This window comes from Rattus norvegicus, chromosome 10, assembly GCF_021556685.1.
Source record: "Rattus norvegicus strain SHRSP/BbbUtx chromosome 10, alternate assembly SHRSP_T2T, whole genome shotgun sequence".
Lineage (NCBI taxonomy): Eukaryota > Metazoa > Chordata > Mammalia > Rodentia > Muridae > Rattus > Rattus norvegicus.
This window is the reverse complement of record NC_141543.1, coordinates 69,687,714-69,711,442: the sequence shown is the minus strand read 5'-3', so window position 1 is coordinate 69,711,442 and position 23,729 is coordinate 69,687,714. Positions and strand designations below refer to the sequence as shown.

The following is a 23,729-nucleotide window of genomic DNA, read 5'->3' as shown; positions in this document are numbered from 1 at the left end:
ATTTTACACAGAGGAAAATAATTACTGGTGAGCACCATCAACAAAACGGACAAACTCCTAGAAAACACACCTCCAAGACCAAATCACAAAGATACAGAAAATCTACACAGACCTACACAGGTGAAAAGGGAGAAAGAATCAACAGCAGATGCTTCCTCGGACTGCGGGGATGGCTCAGTCGGTAAAAGATTGGCTCTACGATCGTGAGAGCCTGAGTTTGATCCCTCGTATCAGGAGCTGGGGATGAAGGTGTGCACACTTGTCATCCCAGAACTGGAGAAACAGAGACAAAAGGAATTCTGTAGTTTGCTGGGTAGCCAGCCTAGCCATTTCGTGAGTTCCTGGCCATGGGAGATCCTGTTTCAAAACCAAGGTGGATGGCTAGTGAAGACACCACTGGAGGTTGGCTTATAGTTACGCACACAGGCAAAGCTGTGTAACAATGCCAACACACACACACACACACCACACACACACACACACACACAGAGAGAGAGAGAGAGAGAGAGAGAGAGAGAGAGAGAGAGAGAGAGAGACCAAGGCTTTATTGGTAAATCCAGAGACTTAGATTAACATTAATTCTCCCAAAAATTACCAAAAACTGAAGAGAAGGGAACAGTTCCTAAGACATCCTATGAGTTCCAAGTTACCTGAGGTCAAAGCCAGACAAAGGCTCTGTAAGAAAAGTAAACTACATTTTAGTATCCCTGATGAATATTGCACAAATGTGCTTAACAAAATACTAGCAAACCACATTAAACAGTAAAATAAGTGCACTGGAGGTGCTAGCCAGAGCAATTAGGCAAGAAAAGGGGAGAGAGGTGTTAAAATTAAATGAACAAACCATAAATTGGTGGCATGGTTCAGTGGGTAAAGCCGCTGACTGTCCACCCAGAAAACCTGAGTTTGATAATAATCGCATGGTGGGAGGAAAGAACCAACTTCAACAAGTTTTCCTTTGATTTCCACAGTTCTATACAGGCTTGCCTGTGCACACACATGTGCATACACACACACACACACACACACACACACCCATAAATAAAATACAAAAAAAATGGTTTTGTGTCCAAAATCAATTGAACAAGTACTTGGACTCAAGCCTACGGACCTCAGTTAAATTCCTGGAAACTATATGGTAGAAAGAGAGCTTTCTTCCTTTCAAATGCCAGAAAACTTCCCTTTGACCTCCATCCATGTGATTTGGTGCATGTACACACACACACACACACACACACACAGATTTGGTGCATGTACACACACACACACACACACACACACACACACAGTGTAAAAATGAACAAAAGAAACCCAACCCATTTCCAGGGTCAATCCCCTGCCCCAACTTGCTTCTGACCCAGAGACTCTACCCTTTGATTCTTTTCCAGAGACATCTATACTGGAAAGAAAGAATTGAAGTTGTCTGCTCACAGGTGACATTGTTGCATACATAGAAAGTGTCAAAGGTTGCATCCAAAAATCATTAAAACTAGCCAATGAATTCTGCAGAGTTCTAGGATACACATTAACTCTCATATACCAATTATATTTCTAATGTAGGGAAGAACATTATGGAAAAATATAAAAATAACTTAATTTAAAATCAATAGCCAAATAAGTAGATAAATGCCAACCTGGTGTGTAGCTTAGTGGTGAGGTGCTTGCTAGACATGTGAGGCCCTCCCTAATTTGAGTCCCAGCCTAGCAAGACGAAAGAAAGAAAGAAAGAAAGAAAGAAAGAAAGAAAGAAAGAAATGAAGAAAGAAAGAAAGAAAAGAAGGAAGAAAGGAAGAAGAGAAAAGAAAATAAAGAATAAAAATTCTTAGAAACCGATTTAAGGGCTGGTGATTTAGCTCAGTGGTAGAGCGCTTGCCTAGCAAGCGCAAGGCCCTGAGTTCGGTCCCCAGCTCCGAAAAAAAAAAAGAAAAAAAGAAAAAAGAAAAAAAGAAACCGATTTAAGCAGAGGTAAAATATTTCAACACTGAAAACTACCCCCCAAAAAAAATCCCTGAATAATTTTTAAAATTATTTATAATTATAAATAGGAAAACAGAATGTTTAAAATAATAAAACAATTTTTTTAAATCAAGAAGAACAAAGTAGGGGGTCCAAAGAATCTCCCTCCACTTTACAACCTTGGGCAAGTCCCCAAATGTCTCTCTTCCCAGGTTTCTTCATCTGCAGATAAGGGCTACATCCCCTAGCTCACCTACATCACCTGTAAGCATTCTATGAGTAAATTACAGAAAGCACGAGAAAGTGTGTAGGGAGAGGCTGGGATATAGTACCAGATAAGGGAGAGTTCTGTGTTTGTGCATGTATGTATACAAGCGTGTGTACATGCAGCATGTGTGTGTTTGTCTGCGTGCACATGTATGTGCGTGTGCATGCACACACAGCATGTATGTGTTTGTGTGTATATGTGTGTGCACATATGTGAGTGCATGTGTATGTACATGTAGCATGTGTTTGTGTGTGTGTGTGTGTGTGTGTCCATGCACATTCGGGATTAAACCTAGGTTTGCACATATTCTAAGCAAGCATTCTACCAGTGAGCTACATCCTCATCTCATAATTAATATTTTGCTGGTGCTCCTTGGACCAGCCAGGTAACAATTTCAAGATGCCAAGCATATCAATAGAAATTAGGGTTCCACTTATTATGTATCTTTCAGTGGTGTCCAGTCTGCCTCTCCTCCTTAAAAAACTCCCAATTTTGCATCAGCTCTGGAATGGACACGGTTTCTAATGCCTTGGACCTAGTGGACTGATGTTGAGTCGTGAGTACAGTATGGATAAGGCCCTGGTTGACTTTGCTAAAATGGGTTGGGAACTAAACCATTATGTTAAGGCTGCCCAACCTATAATAAGTCATGTAAAAGAAGGATGTCCAGAAAAAGTATGACATTTAACATGACTAGCGGAGAAGAAAGGTTTGATTTTTCAGGATAAGCATTCTGATGCCGACTTTAACGGCAGGGAGAAGTTTGTGCAGGTTAAGCAACAGCTGAAGAAGCACTGTGGTCTGTATGCAGACAGAGAGAATGATGGGACAGAAGGAGCCGATAAGGATACGATTTTGATCCAGATGCAGACCAATTTCATCTGCCCTATAACACAGATGGAAATGAAGAAATCACTAAAAAACAACGTATGGCCGCACCTAGGAAGGAAAAGCCATTTTTCCCATGATGGAATGCAAGCAGGAAGGATGGAACTCAAGCAAGGCAGCAGAGAAAAGAAGGCCCGATGCCAAAAATTGGCTGTAGCCACATAGTCGTGAGAGTGTCGGATCTCATTCCGGAGGAAGAAGGGCACTCCAGAGCCACAGGAGGAAATGCTAGCATGAGCAGGAAAAGCCCCGCCCACAGGGCTGTCAGCAGCCTATCTCTACCCCCCCCCCCCCGCCCCTGCTATCCGAGGGTGGGATCAGAAAGCAATGGGGAGGTGGGGGGCGCTCACTGAACAGCGCACTGTGTTTGGGGTAACACTTAATGGCTAATTGTAATTGAAAGCATTTTTTAATTACACAATCAAAACACAGGTACATTATATTCTTTATTTTCAAATGCTCTGAAAATTTAAATGAAACTGATAATCCTCCAAGGGGGTAAAAAAAAAATTCTGTAAGGTCTCCTTCATTCCTTCCCCCATCTGACCCTTCTGGTGCTATTCAGTGTATCAGAGAGCAAAGCCCTTTGTTATGGAGAGATATGCACAGACACATTCACACAGGCAGAGACACAAGGACAGGGACAGACACAGACACAGGGACAGATTTTCAAGACAGCCTCCAAGCAGGCACAGATTCTGACTCATACAACAGACAGACAAGAGGACAGAAGACAGGGAGTACCAAGGAGAGAATTCAAACCCAGGATTGCTGTAGGTTCAATGACACCAAGGGGAAGTGCTTAGATTTCTTTCCTAATTAGTGACACTAGTGTTTCCTTGGTAACTTGGAGCTTATTTTAAAAGCATTTAATGCATGCGTGCGTGAACATCCAACTCCCTGTGAGTGGCTTTGGTCGAGTGACTCCTGTTTCCAAAAAGTGTTCTTTTTCTAAGACCAAATCAAGAGTTGGAGCCAAGGAAAGGAAATGAGCCAGAAGAGTGAATCATAGGTCTCACGCAGGCAGGGAAAACCCTAGAGCCGCCATGCTCAGAGCTTCATGGGCTGCCGCAGAATGTCCCGGCTCCATAAACTAAGTGGGGGAATTGGGGACGTCTCCCTATCGTTGACGGTGAGGACATAGCCCCTGCCCCTCCATGGCCTCCTGTTGACTGTAAAGCTGCCCAGCTGTCTTGGGTAGAAGACAGCACTCTTCACCCCAGCCTCTCACTCAGTAGGCTAGGAATGAGCCCAGGCCTGTAGAGGCACGACTGCTACAAAGAATCCATCACCCACGGGCAAGGTTTGCTGGCACGCACTTGGAATTCCAGTGCCTTGGAGGCAAGGGCAGAAGGAAGGCACAAGTTCAAGGCCAACGTAATCTACATAAGGTGTTCCAGGCCAGCTAGAGCTACATGGTAAAACTGTTTCTAGCTAGTTAATTACTTAATTAATAAGAATTCAGGGACAGGGAGATGAATCCAGGACAATGGATCAGTGGTTGCTATGCATGTGTACACATACATCATAAATACATAAATGTAATTAAATTTTAAAAAAATTTAGACGTCTCACTATGTAGCCCTGGGTAGCTTGGACCTCACTCTGTACACCAGGCTGGCCTCAAACTCACAGAGATCCATCTTGGCCTCTCCAGTGCCGATTTTAAAGGTATACACCACCACACTGGCTTCGTGTGTGTGTGTGTGTGTGTGTGTGTGTGTGTGTGTGTGTGTGTCTGTCTGTGTGTCTGTGTGTGTCTGTGTGTGTGTGTCTGTGTGTGTCTGTGTCTGTATCTGTGTGTGTGTCTGTGTGTGTCTGTGTCTGTATCTGTGTGTGTGTCTGTGTGTGTCTGTATCTGTGTGTGTGTGTCTGTGTGTGTCTGTGTCTGTATCTGTGTCTGTGTGTGTCTGTGTCTGTATCTGTGTGTGTGTCTGTGTGTGTGTCTGTGTTTGTCTGTGTCTGTATCTGTGTGTGTGTCTGTGTATGTCTGTGTGTGTCTGTATCTGTGTGTGTCTGTGTGTCTGTGTGTGTCTGTATCTGTATCTGTGTGTGTGTATGTGTCTGTCTGTATCTGTGTGTGTGTGTCTGTGTGTCTGTGTGTGTCTGTATGTGTGTGTGTTTCTGTGTGTCTGTGTCTGTATCTGTGTGTGTGTGTGTGTGTGTGTGTGTGTGTGTGTGTGTGTGTATGTCCACAGAGAGCACAAGAGGATGAGGATGTTGGATCCCCTGGACCTGGAGTTACAGACAATTGTGAATCACTCAACATGAGTGTTAGAAACTGAACTTGGGTTCTCTTCCTCTGAAATAGCAGAAAGTACTCTTAATTATTAAGCTATCTCCCCAGTAAATTTTATTTTTTTAATTTGCAAAGAAGAGTAGAAGATTAACCACATCAATCTGGTTATATGGATATGCAGTGACATCTCAAGTTATTCATTAGTACTTTTTTTTTTTTTTTTGAGACAGAGTTTCTCTGTGTAGCCCAGACTGTGCTGGAACTCACTCTGTAGACAAGACTGGCCTTGAACTCAAAGATCGGACCACCTCTGCCTCTTGAGCACACTGAGATTGCAAGGGTGTACAAGCACTGCCCAGCTAATACTCATGGTAGTTTTTTTTAAATGTTATTTATTTAATGTGTATGTGTGCACACTGTATACCTGCAGCGACAAGAGGTCTAAAGAGGGTTTTGGATCCCCTGGATTTGGAATATCAGGCAGTTGTGAGCCACTGAGTGATAGGAACCAAACCTTGATCTTAATTTCTGAGCCATTTCTCCAGCTGCTAGTTTGAAAGAGATGATTGCATGAAGCTATAAACTAAATTCCTTGCTCAATATACTAAAGGAGGAAGAGAAATGAAAGTGGTGGGGGAGGCAAGGCTAGCCGAAAAGATGTGATATCTGTTTTGAATTCTGTTCTCCTCCCTTGTGAGCTGCAGTGTTTGGAGGACCCCTGAAAATGCCCTTCAGGATTGATAGAAGGGTTGGTGTGGTACTGAACCAGCAGTTACAAAAGAATCAGGAGAGAAGGCAACAAAACAAGTGAATTGAATCCCAGCCAAAGTGCCTGGGGAAACACTGTCTTTGAATACAAAATCAAACACTGCAACTGGGCTGGCTTGTCTGCTGCTCTGGGTAGAAGGAACGGAAGTTTTGCCTCTGAGCAGGGATGACTCTTACTAGAGTCAGGCCTGGCTGTTTTCCACTCCCCAGCAGGACTGCACTGTGTGAGTGCCAAAATAAGCAGCCTGGGAATTCCCTCTGGCTGAAGCCTCCGTTCAGGCACCGCCCAGCACTCGAAGCTGGTGTTTTCACTTTCTCTTTCTCCACAGTAGCACACAGGGTAAATACAGCATTGTGCAAGCTGTAGCGGAAGGAAGCCCTGGGGGTTTTGGGGTATCTTGTGTTATCTCCACAAAGCTCCTCTTTCTGGAAGTCAGGTTGAGTACCACCTCTGAACTGATGTTGAAAGTATCTGAGTCTATGGCCTCGTGCAGATGATCAGTGAGTTAGAAATGACGATGGGCCTCCTTAGACACCACAGGCTCACGCTTCCGCACGCAGTAAGGTCCAAACCAAACCACAGTCTTTCAACCATTTCTGTTCTTGCCTTGAGTTCTAAGAAGCCCAGAATCCAATCCCCCTCCCCTCCCCTCCCCTCCCCTCCCCTCCCCTCCCCTCCCCTCCCCTCCCCTCCCCTCCCCTCCCCTCCCCTCCCCTCCCCTCTTTCTGACAAGATCTTGCTATGTGGCTTGGCTGGCCTCAAACTACCAATCATGAGGATCGAGAAATGTTTTATCAGTTACAATGTTTGCTTCCCAAGCAAGGAGAGGAGAGGCTGGACCCAGGAACCCAAATACCTGCTGAGTGGGTGTGGTGACCCACCCATAATTCTGACCTTGGTAGGCCAGTGACGAGATTCTCAGAGCCAGCCAGCTGAGACTTGCCATAGATAGTTATGGGTTTGACTGAAAGACCCGGCCTCAAAGAATATGATGGAAGCCATCTTTCCCTCAAGTTCATGTGCAAGCAATGGTTTAATGAAAGCTTGACATAACCTCTCTAAAACCTGTCTCTTTCTGGACTACTGCTTTTCTCTATGTGTCTTCTTTTCTTTTCTTTTCTTTTCTTTTCTTTTCTTTCTTTCTTTCTTTCTTTCTAAAATCTTAAGATTTATTTATTTCACGTATGTGAATACCCTGTTGCTGTCTTCAGACACACCTGAAGAGGACATCAGATCCTATTACAGATGGTTGTGAGCCACCATGTGGTTGCTGGGATTTGAACTCAGGACCTCTGGAAGAGCAGTCAGTGCTCTTAACCACTGAGCCATCTCTCCAACCCTACATCTTTTTTTCTTAACTCCCCCTGAAACGGAGTTCCATATAGCCCAGGCTAGCCTCAAAAGTAGGGCTGAGGATAACCTTGGCCCTCGTTTCTTCCCATTTCCTCTTTAGTGCTGGGATCACAGGTGCTCAGTTCCTTGGTACAGTAGACACCTGTGATGAGCAGGAGGGAAATCCTGGCAGGTGATTCGGGCAATTGAATCAGAACCCTTACCCTGCAATAGGATCGATAAACTCTTACTTAGTGACTTATATCTCTCTCTGTGTTCTTACCATCTGCCCTAAGAGTCATTCTTCTAAAATTCTTTGAAATTTTACCTAGCAGGGGCTAGGGTACCAATTGTGTGTACGTGGATTCCAGAGGTCATCCTAAGCTGTTCCTCAGGTATATATCCTGTTTGGTTTTTGTTTGGGTTTAGTTTGTTTTTTGAGACAGGGTCTCACCAGACCTTCCTGTCTCTGCCTCCCAGAGCTGGGGTTATAGCCATGAACCACCATGCCTGGTTTTGAATATGATTTCTAGGGATCAGACTGAGGTCTTCATGCTGGCTGGCATGGCAAATGCTTTATGGCCTGGGTTTTCTTCTCACCCCATCTTTTTTTTTATTGTTGTATACCCTGTTGATAGCTGCAATCTATGGACAACTCTTCAGGCAAGGCAGTGGATCTATTTTGTTGCTATTCTAACTTTGAAGTTCCAGAACTTCATTTCCATTTTTTCCCTCCATGATTACTGAGTGCAATACCAGCAGAGGACTGGAGTGTACCACAGTGGTAAAGACTCCCACTTGGTAGCGGTACAAGGCCCTGGCTTCAACCTCTAGCACCAGGGAGAACTTGATAGGGTCAAAGAGTAAAGTTGGACTTGAAAAGAACATGATAGCAGTTAGATCTCAAACCCAGCACAAGAGTAACTGATGCCTGTTTAACTAAGCAGAATTTAGCTGCCAATCTCCCTCAATCCCACTGACTAATACCGGTTAGAGTCATCTGGGATGGCATACCCCAACCCCTCCTCTCTTGGTCTGGTTCCAGATGCCTCTGGCTGTTTTCTCCCCCATATCTACAATAACCTTCTCCTCAACCCTAGGGGCAGCGTGTCCTCATTTCTTTCTTTTTTTTTTTTTTCCAATAGCTGGGTGTGGCGGCGTATGCCTTTAGTCCCAGCACTCAGGAGGCAGAAGTAGGCAGATCTCAGAGTTTGAAGCTAGCCTGGTCTACAGAGTGAGCTCCAGAACAGCCAAGCAAAAGAAAAGCCATACCCAGAAATTGTAACCAAATGAGGATCAGAAACTATTACCATATTACCATATTATCATTCCCCTGTGAAATAACTCCGTTTTCTCGTGTGTGTGTCTGTGTATGTGTGTGTGTGTGTGTGTGTGTGTGTGTGTGTGTGTGTGCGTGCCTCATATAATTGCATGGGACTACATGTTGGCATATAGTCTGTCTTTTAAATATTCTATGTGTACATGTATGATGCACACAGACAAGTCCGCCTGTCTGAATGTCCACCGCATGCTCCCAGGTGCCCACGAAGGCCAAAAGTGGTTGCTGGATCCCCTGGAACTAGAGTTACAAACAGTTGTTAGCCATCCTGTGGCTTGTGAGGTTGTGAGCTGGGATTTGAACTCAGGACCTCTGCAAAGCATCAGTGTTCTTAACCGCTGAGCCATCTCTCCAGCCCAAATCTCATACTTCTTAATTAATCAACACCCAAGAGCTTATATCCTTTGAGAGGACACTTAAAGAACATCTTGACTCGAGGAACCAGGATTTCATCTACACAGATCAATATCATAGATTGTCCATTCACAATTTGAAGATTCTCCTTCCTGAATACCACATTCCTTGAGCACCCCATAGTTGGAGAAGGGAACAATTGTGGGGGTCAGAGGGAGCTCTGAATGAGTGTGTAAGGTCAGATGCAGTCCTGAGTTAATGTGTGTTGTTGACATAGGCGTTGTCATGGCAAGGACTCCCATGCCTCGGACCGATGGACACCGCAAAAACTTCCCCAGGTCAGGCTCAAAGAAATGGAAAATCTGCCATAGCTTGTGACTTTACTGTTATTCAGTAAATTCTGGGATGATGAGATGGCTTGCTGCCAAAGCTAAGGCCTAAATTTGTTTGATTCCTGGGATATATAATGGTGGAGGGAGAGAACTAACTCCTGTGGTTGTCCTCTGACCTCTATATGTATGCTTGTGCATGTACATGCACACACACACATGCATACATGTGATAAATAAACAAAGAAATAAATGAGAAAGGTAAATTCCTCAGAATATTGCCTTGACAGAGGGCGAAACAGCTTAGCCTCCCTTTTGAATTACTTTGACAGGTAATGTAAGCAGAAGCAGGAAAACCTATTCTCTCTGCCTTCTGTCTCCAATTCTTCCCTTTTCCTTCAGTTAACGCAAACCGGCTTGCAGCAGGCACCTCCATACTCAGCCCCAGCTCAAAGTAACTGTCAAAGAAAAAGGCCAGAGCGTAAACCCTGAAGGATTGTTGTTTCTAGCATGGAGATGGGAGAGTATTTCCTACCCTTTGCTCTATTAAAGCCTCAATAAGGAATCTATCTCTAAAAAGCTGGGTGGTGGTGATAGCGGCACATACCTTTAATCCCAGCACTTGGGAGGCAGAGGCAGGTGGATCTCTGAGTCTAAGACCTCCTGGTCTATTTAAAATGGAGGCTAGAGAGATGGCTCAGAAGATGGCTTGCTATTCTTTCAGGGGACCAGAGCTCGGTTCCAGGTTCCCACATCGGGCAGCTTATAACCACCGGCAACACCAGCTCCAGGGGATCTGATACCCTCTTCTGACCTGCAAACACACAGCGAGACAATAAATCTTTATAGAATGTTAGGGATAAGGGCTGGAGTAAAACGCCCAGTCAGGAAGCTTCTTCAATGTTCCATGAGAGAACAAAGGAGCATGCTCCAGGACACTGACGTCAGAGAAGACGGGAGCACTTCGTTGCAGATTATTTTTTAGGGGAGGGGATCGCATGTTGTCTAGGGTGGCCTTACATCACTATACAGCTGAGATGACCCTGAACTCCAGACTCTCCCATCTCCACCTCCTGAGTGCTGGGACATTCACTGACCACCATGCTCAGCTACAGGGGTATTTTGGAGGTGGATGTAAAAGGCTGTGCTAATTAATGGGTTAGATGAGAAAAAGAAAAGTGTAAAGGGAGGGCTGGCGAGCTGGCTCCACAGTAAAGAATGCTTGCGGCACAGTCATGAGGACAGGAGTTCGGATCCCAGCCCCGGCCTAACAAGCTAAGCGTCCCATAAAAACTCCAGCCCTGAAGGATCCAACACCCTTCTCTGGCCTCTGTGCATGCACACACACAGGCATACATATACACATACACACACACACACACACACACACACACACACACACATACACACACACATTTTAAGAAAAGAAACAGTTAGGGGTGACCCCAAGAAGTCTTACTTGAGAACAGAGAACAGAAGAACAGAGTGGTCTTTAGTTGGGTTGAGTATGAAGATGAGGAGGTGGGTTTGAACAGCTCCCTAGACTTGAGGAGAAAACATAAGGGTCAGGAGCCCTAAGCAGTGCATGTGCAGCCAATGAGGCAGGAGGGAAAAATAACACAGCTGATCTCCCAGACCATCAGTGGGTAAAGGCACTTGCCACCAAGCCTGAAGTCCCGAGTTTGATCTGCAGGCCCATGTGGTAGAAAGATAGAATCAACTCCCTCAAGCTGACCTCTGACCTCCACACCTGCATGGCAAGTATGTGCACACACACACACACACACACACACACACACACACACACACACACACACATAAAGGTAAGACTCGGGGCTGGGCTATAGTTCAGTTGGTAGAGTGTTTGCTTAGCACATACAAAGACCTGGGTTTGACCCCAAGCACTACATAAAACCAGGCAGGCGTAGGTGGGTGAACTTGAAATCCCAGCACTCAGGAGGGGGAAGCCAAAGGATCGGAAATTCAAGATTATCCTTATGCTAAGTTTGAGGCCAGCCGGGGCTACATAGAACCCAGACAAGAAAGAGACAGGAGAAATGAAAGGATAGAGAAAGAGATCACTCCAGGATCCTGCTGTCTGGAAAGCCAAGAAAGTTCAACACTACCGATAACATCAAAATCACCACAGAGAGAGCGCTTGTCTTCCCATCTCTAACCGACTGCAGAAGATAACAAACTATGCTGACCTAGAGCCAGAACACTGACATCGATGGACTTGAGTTTAACCTTAGCTCCCATATCTCATTCCTAAACCTACACAATGTGCTTCATGGGGAATGGGGGGGGGGGGGGCAGCAGGACTGGAACAGAGGATCAAGTGGGGAGGGGGAGGGGGTGGAGGGAGGGACTATGGGGAGAGACAGCTAAAAGTAAGGACCAATTGGGGGCATAGTGTGGATTCACAGCCAGCCATTGCAGTGTCTGTGTGTGTGTGTGTGTGTGTGTGTGTGTGTGTGTGTGTGTGTGTGTGATCCATTCCAGGCAATGGAATCCACACCCGACAGTGTGACAGTGTGGTCTTTTTTTAAAAAAGTAGTGAACATGACCCCTAATGCTAGACTAAGACTGGTGCCTTGTTCAGCCATCATCAGAAAAGCTTCCATCTGCACCAGATGGGAACACATACAGAGACCCAAGGCCAGATATTATGAAGAGTGAGAGACTCTGAAACTCTCAACCCTAAATGGAATAGCCCCATCAGATCCCTCCTTTCAGGGATCAGGCAATCCCATGGAACAGAGGCAGGGAAAGCGTAAGAACCAGAGAAGATGGAGGGCTTCCAGGAAACGAGGCTGGCAAACGCACGTGAAACAAAGCGGCACGCACAGGATCTGCACGGGTCTGCACAGGTCTGCACGGGTCTGCACAGGTCTGCACAGGTCTGCACAGGTCTGCACAGGTCTGCACGGGTCTGCACAGGTCTGCACGGGTCTGCACGGGTCTGCACAGGTCTGCACGGGTCTGCACCAGGCCCTCTGCGTTTGTATTATGGCTTCCAGTTTAATGTTTGTAGGGGATCCTGAGTGTGTGAACAAGCCAGCCTCTTACTCTTTGTGCCTTGGCTCTTTTCCCTCTGTTGGTTTGTCCTGCCCGACTTCAGTGTGATAGTTCTTGTTTTATCTTATTATATTTTATTTTGTTATATTTTATTATTATCTCTTAGATGTCTGTTCTTTTCTGATGAGAGACAGAAAGGGAGTGAATCTTGTTGGAAGGGAAGGTTAGGAGAAAGTGGGAAGAAGAAAGAGAAGGGCACCAAAATTAGGATATAGTATATGAGGAAAGAATTATATGAGGAAAGTATTTCCAATAGAAGGAAGTAAAATAATCATTTTATAATATCATTTGCAGAAGAAAAATCTTTTAGAAAAATAAGTCAACAAGTGTATATTTTATTTAAGTATTTGAGACAGCATTTTACTCTGTAGCCCTGGTTGGCTTAGAACTTGGAGTAAAGCAAGCTACTAGCCTCATATACATAGGGATCCAACTGCCTCTGCCTCCCCTCTGCTGGGATTAGAGGTGGGCACCACCATGCCCAGAGAGACACTGGGAACTGTGCTAAGTGCATTAGTAGGGACTGTGAGCACAGTATAACATGAAGAAATGAGAAAGCTAAATACAGGTGAGGAAGGACTGAGCAGAGGCAGGGGCATGCTATGAAAGAGGACATAGAGCTAATTACAGTTTTAGTTCTGATTCTGTCACAGATGTGTTGGGGTTTGAGTGGTAGGTAAGTGCATAGAATATATTTTATACCAAATATGTATCGATAATAGGAGCTTTACAGCTTCCATTTCAAATGCCTAGCCTAACTTTATAGAAGTTGGATCTGATTAATTTTGGTTGTGATTTTTTTTATTTGCAAGGTATTAAAGGTTATTCATACAAATAAATGAATTAGATTCCATATGGATTTAAACCATACACACACATACACTTGCACATGCACACAAAGAAACACAGCAGTCTTCTTAGAAAACTCAGAACCTCGTGCTTAGAAGTTACACAAAGCAATTAAAAGGTAAGTGTCCTGACACTTAGCCATCACCCCACGATTGGAGTCATCTTGGATTCTAAAAGCAGGACTAATACACAGATATTTATAACCAGCAACTGAAGTTACCCCCCCCCCAGCAGAAGCATCAGGAGAATTATGGGTGGTGGGAAAGCTTCACCTGAAACACACGTGGCCATTTTCAGGGATCAGCATGCCCCCTTTAACCAGTAAGGGCTTGCTTCTCTCAGGCTGTGTTGCTGAAGAATTGGAGCTTGACCTGACCCAAGACTTGAGATAGAATCTTGATCGTGTAGATCCTTGGCCCCGCCCATTTCTTCCTACAGTTCATGTCGGTGCGCTCTCTGAAAATCACCTGAGACCTTTTATCTGTTCCTCTTGTCCTGTGTCAACTTTTCACCATTACTAGTCCCTTTGCTATGGGTGGCTGGAGTCTTGTCCCTAGAAACTCCCAGGGTTGGCGCTTTTGCCCTAAAACTCCAATAACATCAGAGTACTCTTGATATCAGCAGATGGGGGTGGGGGGAGACCTCAAGAAACTGGACAGAGACGTGTAGATGGTAGCAGACAGTCCATTGTTAATACACTTCTGAAGGCAGTGAACAAGCTTGATGAGCTCAGTTCAATCCCCAGATCCCATGATGGGGAAAAGAATCAACTCCAGAGAGTTGCCCTTTGACCACATGTGCACACATGTGGCTGCACTCACACACACATACACACACATACAAACACAACAATGGTGATAAAAAGTAAAATAAAGATGCAGCTTCCTTTCAAGGGGTGGGGGGAGAAATGTAGAAGAATTCAGAAGGGCCTGGAGGGGTGTTTCAGCAGTTAAGGTGTTACTGCTGTCAGAGGACCTGAGTTTGGTTTCCTGTACCCACATCAGGTCGTTTAGATACAGAGGGCTTTTCCTGCTCTGGCTGTTACATGTAGTTCTATTTATGACTTCATGCACCACAGGTATCATTGGCATCTTAATTACCACTACCCCCTGGTGCTGTGTACTTAGGTGTCATCCTGAGCTACAGGTCACCTTATGACCTCAATGCCTTCCCAAAAAGTCCAAGCCATTCCTATCATCAGCTGGGACTTTCGGCCTTCTTTGCCAACTAGCATTTCTCCTATGACAAGTTTACAGCCGTTATATGAGGCCTCGCAGATGTCACTCACAGCCCCACCCCCCTGCCTCACTATCAGAAAGGCAGTGCTGATAGCTTTTGGTAAACACAACAGCATAAGAGCTATAGGGGCTGGGGATTTAGCTCAGTGGTAGAGCGCTTACCTAGGAAGCGCAAGGCGCTGGGTTCGGTCCCCAGCTCCGAAAAAAAGAACCAAAAAAAAAAAAAAAAAAAAAAAAAAGAGCTATAATCAGCCACCCCCAAAAGAAGCAATAAGAATGATCCTGGGGGACTGGCTCAGTGGTTAGAGCACTGGCTACTTTCCCAGAGGACCTGGATTCAATTCCCAGCACCCACATGGCAGCTCACAACTGTCTGCAACTCCTGTTGGAAGGATTCCTACACCCTCACACAAGTGTGCATATGGGCAAAACATCAATGCACATCAAGTATAAACATATAAAGTTATTATTAAAAAGAAGAAGATTGGTCCTGGAAGACAGATAGGCTCTCTGGCAAATGGTGTTTGGAAAACTAGATATATACTAGTTTCTAAAACTAGTATCTAATACACACACACACACACACACACACACACACACACAAATACACACACACATATGTGCAAAAATCCATTCAAATGGATCAACTTAAGACCTAAAACTTTGAAACCATTCCAGAAACATGGGAAAACACTTCAAGATACAGGTATAACAAAGCAAATTAAAACCTTAAAGAGACAGAGTGAAAATGAGTTTAAAAAGCAAACAGTCAGGCTTTGATGTGTGGCCAAGAAGAAACTGTCTTCCCTTGGAGCGCCTTTGATTGGAACAAAGTCTGTCTGCCTGCCTCTTCCCATCGCCCCTCTGATCTTTGCAGGTCATTCAAAATTTAGAATTTTGACAGGCAGTTGTGATGCTTCCTCATTTCCCCCCATCACTGTTTTTCGCTTGCAAAATTAGCCGAAGAGACAGCTGAACACTGAAAAGCAGCTTGCTGTTCTTGAAGAGGACCTGAATTCAGTTCCCAGCACCTGTATCTCCACTACTGGGGGGTCTGGCACCTTCTTCTGGTCTTTAAGGCACCTACATATGTGTGCATGTGCTAAAAATTCTTTTTCAAACTTTAGTTTGTTAGGGGTATCATTGGGGGTGAAGGTCTGAAACTAATTTTCTAGGAAAGCCATAGAACAAATCCCCCATCCATTATCTGTCAATCCAAGGGCGGGATCAAGGACAAAGAACTCTGCCAAGTGCCAGAATCTTCAACCTAGTCCTGCATAACCAGCACTGGAAATTTGTTTCCCCTTTCAAGAGTAAAAATCACTTCCTCCACCGAACTGTCTCCCTGTTGTGAACATGCATGTAGATGCTGGGATCCTGGTCCTCTGGAAGCCACTGCTCTTAACCACTGAGTCATCTCTCCTGCCCAGTGTTGGATGTCTGGATTCTCAGCCGGTGAGAGGCTACATGAGGAGATGTGGGGGGGGGGGGTTTACTCCTTCCCCTTCCCATGTTCACATCTTTTTCTGTCTTTCTATCCCACCATCAATTTGGTTCCCAGCACTCATATTCTGAGGCTGACAACCACTAGGGGATCTGACACCCTCTTCTGGACTTGAAGGGCACTGTATACATATGCATGTACTCATAGCTAGATACTCATACACACATAATTAAAAAATAAAATAAAACTGCTCAGCCTCCTGCCTTGCCTAACTGCTGGGTGGGCCAAGGACACTCTGCAACACCTTAGTGGCCAATCTCACTTGGTTCTAGCATGATCAGTGACTTCCAGGTTAGGGCCCTGCCTGTCCCTGTACCCTGTGACCTTGGGACCTCTGGACCTGGTCTTCCAGCTGTTCCAGATGTTAACATTGGGTCGTCTACAGCCAGCCCTTGAGTCCATACTCCCTTCATGAGGCCCATCCTCACTCTCAACGCTCTGTCCTTCCTCAAGGCTGTCCTGCTGTGGGCTACAGAGCTGGGGCCGTAAAGCCATCCGCTGCCTGCTCTGCTCAGAGGAGGAACTGCCAGTTGCTGCCCCATACTGCCAGGGTTGCCAGGAGCTGGCATGAAAGCCTGGATTTGGGTGTCGTGATGCTTTCACACAGGGCTTAGAGATGCCCTGTGGCATGTACACCTCTAGGCACACACTTTTGTGGCTTGGAGATGAATTACTACCCACCTCTACTTGGGAAGGGGGAATTGGAGAATCCCCTGCACACATCGATGAATGAACAAAAGCAAGGAGTTGGCCGGATGGAAACCACCCAGGAAAGCCTGCGACGCTCTGACAAGGACGAGAGTTACCATTCCAACAACAGCTTCAGTCCCTGTGGTACCCACAACTGTAGGTGCAAGCAGAAACACAATGCCAAAATGAGAGACCAGCCTGGACAAGATGAAAGTCATGGAACCCCCACTCTGGAAAAGACCCCAGTCCTGTGCCCCAGGGTTCCAGCCCAGTCGAGTCATGCCAAGGCCTGGAATGACTGGCCACACTACTGAAGGCCAACTTAGAACACAATGGTACCTTTCACTGCTAAGTCACCCTGGCGAAGCTTCCCGGGAACCTGGAATGTAGGAGACATTCCTGGATTGCCACTAACTAGCTGACCTGCATCCTAAGAGTAAAGTCAGGGGAACGGGGCTCACTGTCCTTCTCCTCGATTTAGCATAGTACGGGAGATACAGAAGGGAAGGCTCAGGACTCACAAGGCCCACTGCCACTCTCAAACTAAGACTTGGTCCTCTCCTTTGTTTCATCTCTCAGGTCCTCCAGAGGGAAGGGCTGGAGGAAGCAGTCCATCTTTGGGTCTGGGTTTGGGCCATCCGCTTGGGTTCCTGACAGCTGAGTCACTGCTGTGGGGGAGAAGTAGCGTCAAATGAAGACCTGCAAGACAGAGGGAAGAGAGGTGGGGCCATCCCTTTGAGACGTTTGAAGAAAAGAAAACTGAAAGATTATACTGTCTGACGGAGAAGACAGACGTGCTGGGAGTCAAGGAACTGCCTGAGGTCCTGTTCCGGACACTGGTTGTGGTCACAGCATGAGGTCACCAGGATGACCCTATCTTTCCACACACTGACTTCCTGTAGCTCTGCATTCCTCCCCTTATCTACCTTTCGTATACCACCTGTCCCACCCCTCGGAATCTCCCTGGACATTTCTTGGGTTAACTGGTGGGAGACTTAAAGGCCTGCTCATCAGTTGTGATGCCCTTGACCTCTCCCCCTCATCCCCCTCCTCCTCTTCTCCCTCTTCCTCTTCCCCCTCCTCCTCTGCTTCATTCTCTTCCAGCAAAACAGCATAAAACGAAAGAGTGTCTAGAAAAAAATCTGTAAATTTAATAACGAGGGTTTGAGGAGATGACTCAGTGGTTAAGAGCTCTGACTGCTTTTCTAGAGTGACCATGCCCCCAAAATAAATAAAAGCCCAGAAAGAAACCTATATTTCTACTACTTGGAAGGTAGAGACAGGATGATCAGAGTTCAATTTGTCTTGAGCTAGATCATGAGGCGTTCCAGGGAGAGAGACCCTGTGTCCAGTATATATGTGTAGTTGGAATTTTTTCTTTTTAAAAAAACACGGGGGGCTGGGGATTTAGCTCAGTGGTAGAGCGCTTACCTAGGAAGCGCAAGGCCCTGGGTTCGGTCCCCAGCTCCGAAAAAAAAGAACCAAAAAAAAAAAAAAAAAAAAAAAACATGGGGGGTTGGGGATTTAGCTCAGTGGTAGAGCGCTTGCCTAGCAAGCACAAGGCCCTGGGTTCGGTCCCCAGCTCTGAAAAAAAAGAAAAAACAAAACAAAACACGGAAATATTGTGGAAATATGTTTTTGTTTTAAACCCAGGTGTGGGGATGTGGGGCTGCTTCACAGCAGGTGACTATGATTTGCCTCGTGCTCTAGCAGGGGCATGATTTTTTCCAGCTGCAGATAGTTCTATAGTTGTGTGATATTTAGAATTCTAAGGACTTTTCAGAGGAGATATAAATGCTGGAGCCCTAATAGGGGTTGCTGTTGCCTGTTGCCTGACGGCTGTTGGCTGATGGCTGACGGCTGACAGCTGACGGCTGACGGCTGTTGGCTGATGGCTGATGGCTGACGGCTGACAGCTGACGGCTGACGGCTGTTGGCTGATGGCTGATGGCTGATGGCTGATGGCTGATGGCTGATGGCTGATGGCTGATGGCTGACGGCTGACGGCTGACGGCTGATGGCTGACGGCTGATGGCTGGTTGGTTGCTGTTGGTTGCCATTTGTTACATAGTCATGCACAAAGAAGAAACAAGAAAAAGAAATTAGATATCCTGATGGTGAAGATCAAACTTGTCCCAAGGAACTCAATGCCCCTAGTCAGTAAGAAGTAGTTGAACAATATTGTCCCCCACTTCCCTGACTCTATTTGAAGATATTCTCTCTTCTCTCTTCTCTCTTCTCTCTCTTCTCTCTTCTCTCTCTTCTCTCTTCTCTCTCTCTCTCTCTCTCTCTCTCTCTCTCTCTCTCTCTCCTCTCTCCTACCCCATCCTTCTTTCTCTCTTACCTTGCATTAGGATATTGAAAGTAAAGGGGTGTGGGAGGAAAAGAAGAACCCACAAAATAGTTAAAAGTCTTTGTCTGTGTGTGTGTGTGTGTGTGTCTGTGTGTGTGTGTGTGTCTGTCTGTGTGTGTGTGTCTGTGTGTGTGCAGTAAGTTTTTCCAAAGTCCTGGCTAAGCACTAGACACAATGTAGACCTTGGGGAAACTATATAGAAAAAAAATAGACAGGGCATCTGCCTTCACAGATCTCACAGGTCAGCAAGAGAGACCCATCGCTGATCACAGAAGAAAAGAGCTAATAGCCTTTGGCTTACAGGAGAAGCACGTCACATCTAAGAACTCACCTCCTGAGGGGCTCCTCAGGGATACTTGGGAAGGATTCTGGAGGAAATGGTGACGAATCTACCGCAAACGCTTAAAGAAGGAAGAGTTTAAAGAAGCAGACAGGAGAAAAAGTCTAGGCGTGAGGCAATTAGATTCAAACAACACTACCAAGCTTACAGAAGAACTAAACGAAAGGTGAACGTGCCAGGGGCAGAGGCTAGCAGGGGGAAAGGCCAGGGAGCTCAGGAGTCAGCTGTTCTTGATGGAGGCTTTGGCTGGAGTGCCAAGGATTGGTGTATTCATGCCACATATTCTGCCCTAGCTGATGCCCCTTTACCTTAAGAGAAGGGAAGGACTGGCAAGATAGCAGGCATCTCGGTGCATAAAGATGCCTTCCTCTAAGCCTGCAGACCCGAGTTCCTTCCCTGGGACTCAGCTCCTGAGCCTCCACTCATACACATGACACGCATGCCTGTGCATGTTCACACACATGGATACACACAGACACATGAACACACACACACACACACACACACACACACACACACGCCAAATAAAATATAAATAAACCTTGATTTTTAAAAAAGACCTGTTGTGTGGTAGTGACACACATCTAATCCCAGCACTTGGTGGCAAAGGCAGACAGCTCTTTGTGAGTTTGAGGCCAGCCTGGTCTATAAAGTGAGTTCTAGTTCAGCCAAAGAAACCATCTCAAAAAACCAACACCCCCCCCCAATAAAACAAAAACAAAAAAAGACCAAAGGGAACCCACTGAAGATTGGGGCCACCATTCAATAGACATGAGACGTCATAGACAATAAAACATTTTCATCTCGAAAAGGCTCTGAGATGTTGCCATCAAGAGTATAATTAGTCAATCCTTTACGTACAGCAATTTCACCATATCTTTCAAAATTACCAATACATGTACGTCTTACTCAAGCAACTTCCCCTATAGGGACTTATAGGAACTTATCCTTCCATCTCGTCTGTCTCCGCCTCCCAAGTGCCGGGGTAATAGTCATGCAGTGTGCCCGCCCAGGCTCATGACAAAAGAAACTTTCATAATAAGTATTTGCTGACTAAAGGAACTGTAAAATCAGTGTGCTTTTAAATGACTTCCCTTCTGCTATTTAGACAAGGGTTTGGGAACTTTTGTTCCTGGCATAGCCCTCAGAGTGGATCCCATGAACACAGCAGCCTGACTTTATTGGAAGGAGATGAAGTGAAAACACCTTTTCCACTCACAGCAGCCTTCCCACAAAAGGGCCTCTGTCCTTTTGGCTTATTTGGAAATTTTGTTTTCCTTGTTTGTTTGGGTTTTTTTGAGACAAGATCTCTGTATGCATCCCAAGATGGCTTTAAACTCAAGATCGTCTTCACTGTGCCGTAGAACTCTGAAATTAGAGATGTGTACCGTCACTGGACCAGACACGGACTCTTTACTCTTGGAACCGTGCTTATCTTGGGAAACCCTCCCCACTCAGCACAACTGGGAAAGGTTCCAAGCATCTTTAATTAGGCTCCTTGCTGAAAAGCCTCCAAGTCTCACTGTTGGTTTCAAGGTAACTGGTGCCTTGAGATCCACTTCCCTCCCCACATTGATCTATGACTAGGAAGTCTGGTGTTCGAGCCTGCCATGATACCTGTCTTGGCTAGGGTTTCTATTGCTGTCATGAAACCCCATGACCAAAAGCTAGTTGGAAAGGAAAGGGTTTGTTTGGCCTACATTCTACACATTCTGTACTGTTGTTCATTACTGAGGGAAGTCAGGACAGAAACTCAAGCAGGGCAGAATCCTGGAGGCAGGAGCTGATGCAGAGGCCATGGAGAGGTGTTGTTTACTGGCTTGCTTCATATGACTTGCCCGGCCTGCTTTCTTATAAGACGTAGGACCACCAGCCCGAGGATGGCACCACCCACAATGGGCTGAGGCCTCCCCCCGCCCCGTGGATCACGGAGAAAATGCCTTCCTTACAGTTGGATCTCATGGAGGCATTTCCATAACTGAGGGTCCTTCCTCTCTGACGACTCTAGCTTGTTTCAAGTCAGTTGGCGCACACACCCAGCCAGTACAATATTATATACACGTGTGCAATTCCAGCACTTGGGAGACTGAGGCAGGTGTGAGGCAAGCCTGAGCTATACACTAAGTTTATGGTCAGCCTTCGCAGCTGAGGGCTTATCTGAGAAGGGAGAGGAGGCTGAGGTGGGGAGGAGGTGTGTCTTGTGTTTGTGTTTGCTTGAATCACATGACGCATCTGAAAACACGGGTAGCAGCAGAAGAAGCAGCAGGAAGCAGGTTAAGGCAGAATGCCTTGGGTTCTGATTAAATTCCAATGGGAAAGAATGCTGACAGAAGGGCCACGGGTTTCACCGCCTGGGTCTGATAAGGAAGATGAAAGGGAGTCAGAAGCTCGCCTCCAATGGAAGTCCTGTTTCTCAGGGCTGTGGCAGCTCTGGGTGCCCAGGGAGACAAAGCCATTAGGAACTCGGTCCTGGAGTCCCACTGGCAGGTCTAAGGTAGGGGCCCAACAATAGGGTCCCTGCTGGACTGAGATGAGCATAAAAAACAAGCTAGCGGGAGGGGACTCTGGCCTTCAACCTGTGTTTGTGGCCATTTCTGTACTGTACTGCTCCCTCTCCGATCGATTCTACTGATGAGAAAACCGAGGACTGGAGGAGCGTGCTACCATATCTAAGACTCCCAGCTAGCAAGGACCCAGGTTTAAGCCAGGAGGCCTTTCTCTTGCATTGGGGCAACTGGAATAGAATCGAAAGTATGGGCTTCCCCTCCCCTGCAGTGCTGGAATGAAACCAGGGGCTCGGCTGTATCTGGCATATACTCAACCACTGAGCTGCACCCCAGCCCAGATATACCTAGGTTTGAGTCAGGAATTAATACTTAACTCTTAAGTATTATTTTCTTTTAAAATAATGTTTCTATGTATTCTTTAAGAATTTCATAAAATGTTTTTTTGGGCAGAGGCCTGTAGCTCTGTGAGTTCAAGGCCAGCCTGATCTACAGAGCAAGTTCCAGGACAGCCAGGGCTACACAAAGAAACCCTGTCTAAACACACTAATTTTTTGGTCACGTTCATCTCCCTAAGCCAATTCCTCCCCAGATCCTCCTCTACCTCACAACCCACCCAACCTTATACTCTGCCTCTCTCTTTAAAAGAGTCAAGTCCAGTTTGTACTTCTGATGACACCGGGACATGGCTCTGCCTAGTGTGGTTGATATACTGTCAGTGGTGGTTTGAGTAGAATGGCACCCATGCCTCATGTATTTCCATGCTTTGTCACCAGAGAGTGCGACCGACCACCGACCGTTCAAGGATTAGAAGGATTAGGAGGTATCGCCTTGCTGACAGAGGTGAATCACTAGGGTTGGGTTTCAAGGTTTAAAAAGCCCACAGGAGGCCCAGTACCCCACCCCCTCTCTCTGCCTGCTGTCTGGAGAGGAGGATGAAAAGTTCTCTGCTCCAGGATCCTTCCTGTCTGCTTCCTGCCAAGATGATCACAGACTAACCCTCTAAAACTAGTAGCAAACATCCAATTAATGCTTTTTAAAAATAAAATTGCCTTGGTCAGGGTGTTTCTTCACAGCCATAGAACAATAACCAAGGTGCCATTTTGGTATTCCTTCTAGGCTCCGCCCAACAGTTACCTGGCAACAGCCAGGTAGGCCTAGCTCTCTAAAAGAGGCTGTTTGTCCCCTCCTCGACCTCTCTGCCTCTTTTCTCTCTGATTCAACTTCTCCCTCTCTCCCTTTCTCCCCTTCCTTCTCTCCATGTGTTCCCAGCTGACCTCTTCTCTTTCTCTCTCCCTCTCTGACCTCTGTTCCCTTCTCAACTCCCCTTCCCATGCCCCCCGAATACTCTATTCTATACTACACTCGTCGTAGGGCTGGTACCTGGGGGTATGGGGTGCCTCAGTACGGTTATGACTTCCTCCCACCACACTATACTACACTCTGCCAAACCTACTTGGCTTTTTATAAAACATAACAACCGGGGACCACTCCATTGAAGAAAACTGACTTTCCCTCATTCAGGAGGAATTCAGGGCCAGGAGCATCGCAGCTAGGGGAGAGACTGCATGCTTACCTTCCCTCCTCCACACTGAGATTTTGTGTAGCTGGAGCTTCTGTAGACCTCGTGTGTGAGGTCACAGTCCCTGGGTACATACGTGCACCTGCACTGTTGTATCTGGAAAGCACTGTTTCTTTG

The 23,729-nt window shown here is 46.1% G+C and overlaps 1 pseudogene; it reads left to right on the top strand.

Annotated features, from left to right (window-relative positions):
- The first annotated feature begins 169 nt into the window (after positions 1-169).
- On the top strand, positions 170-16,714 carry Nsmce2-ps2 (NSE2/MMS21 homolog, SMC5-SMC6 complex SUMO ligase, pseudogene 2; annotated as a pseudogene).
- Positions 16,715-23,729: the final 7,015 nt, after the last annotated feature.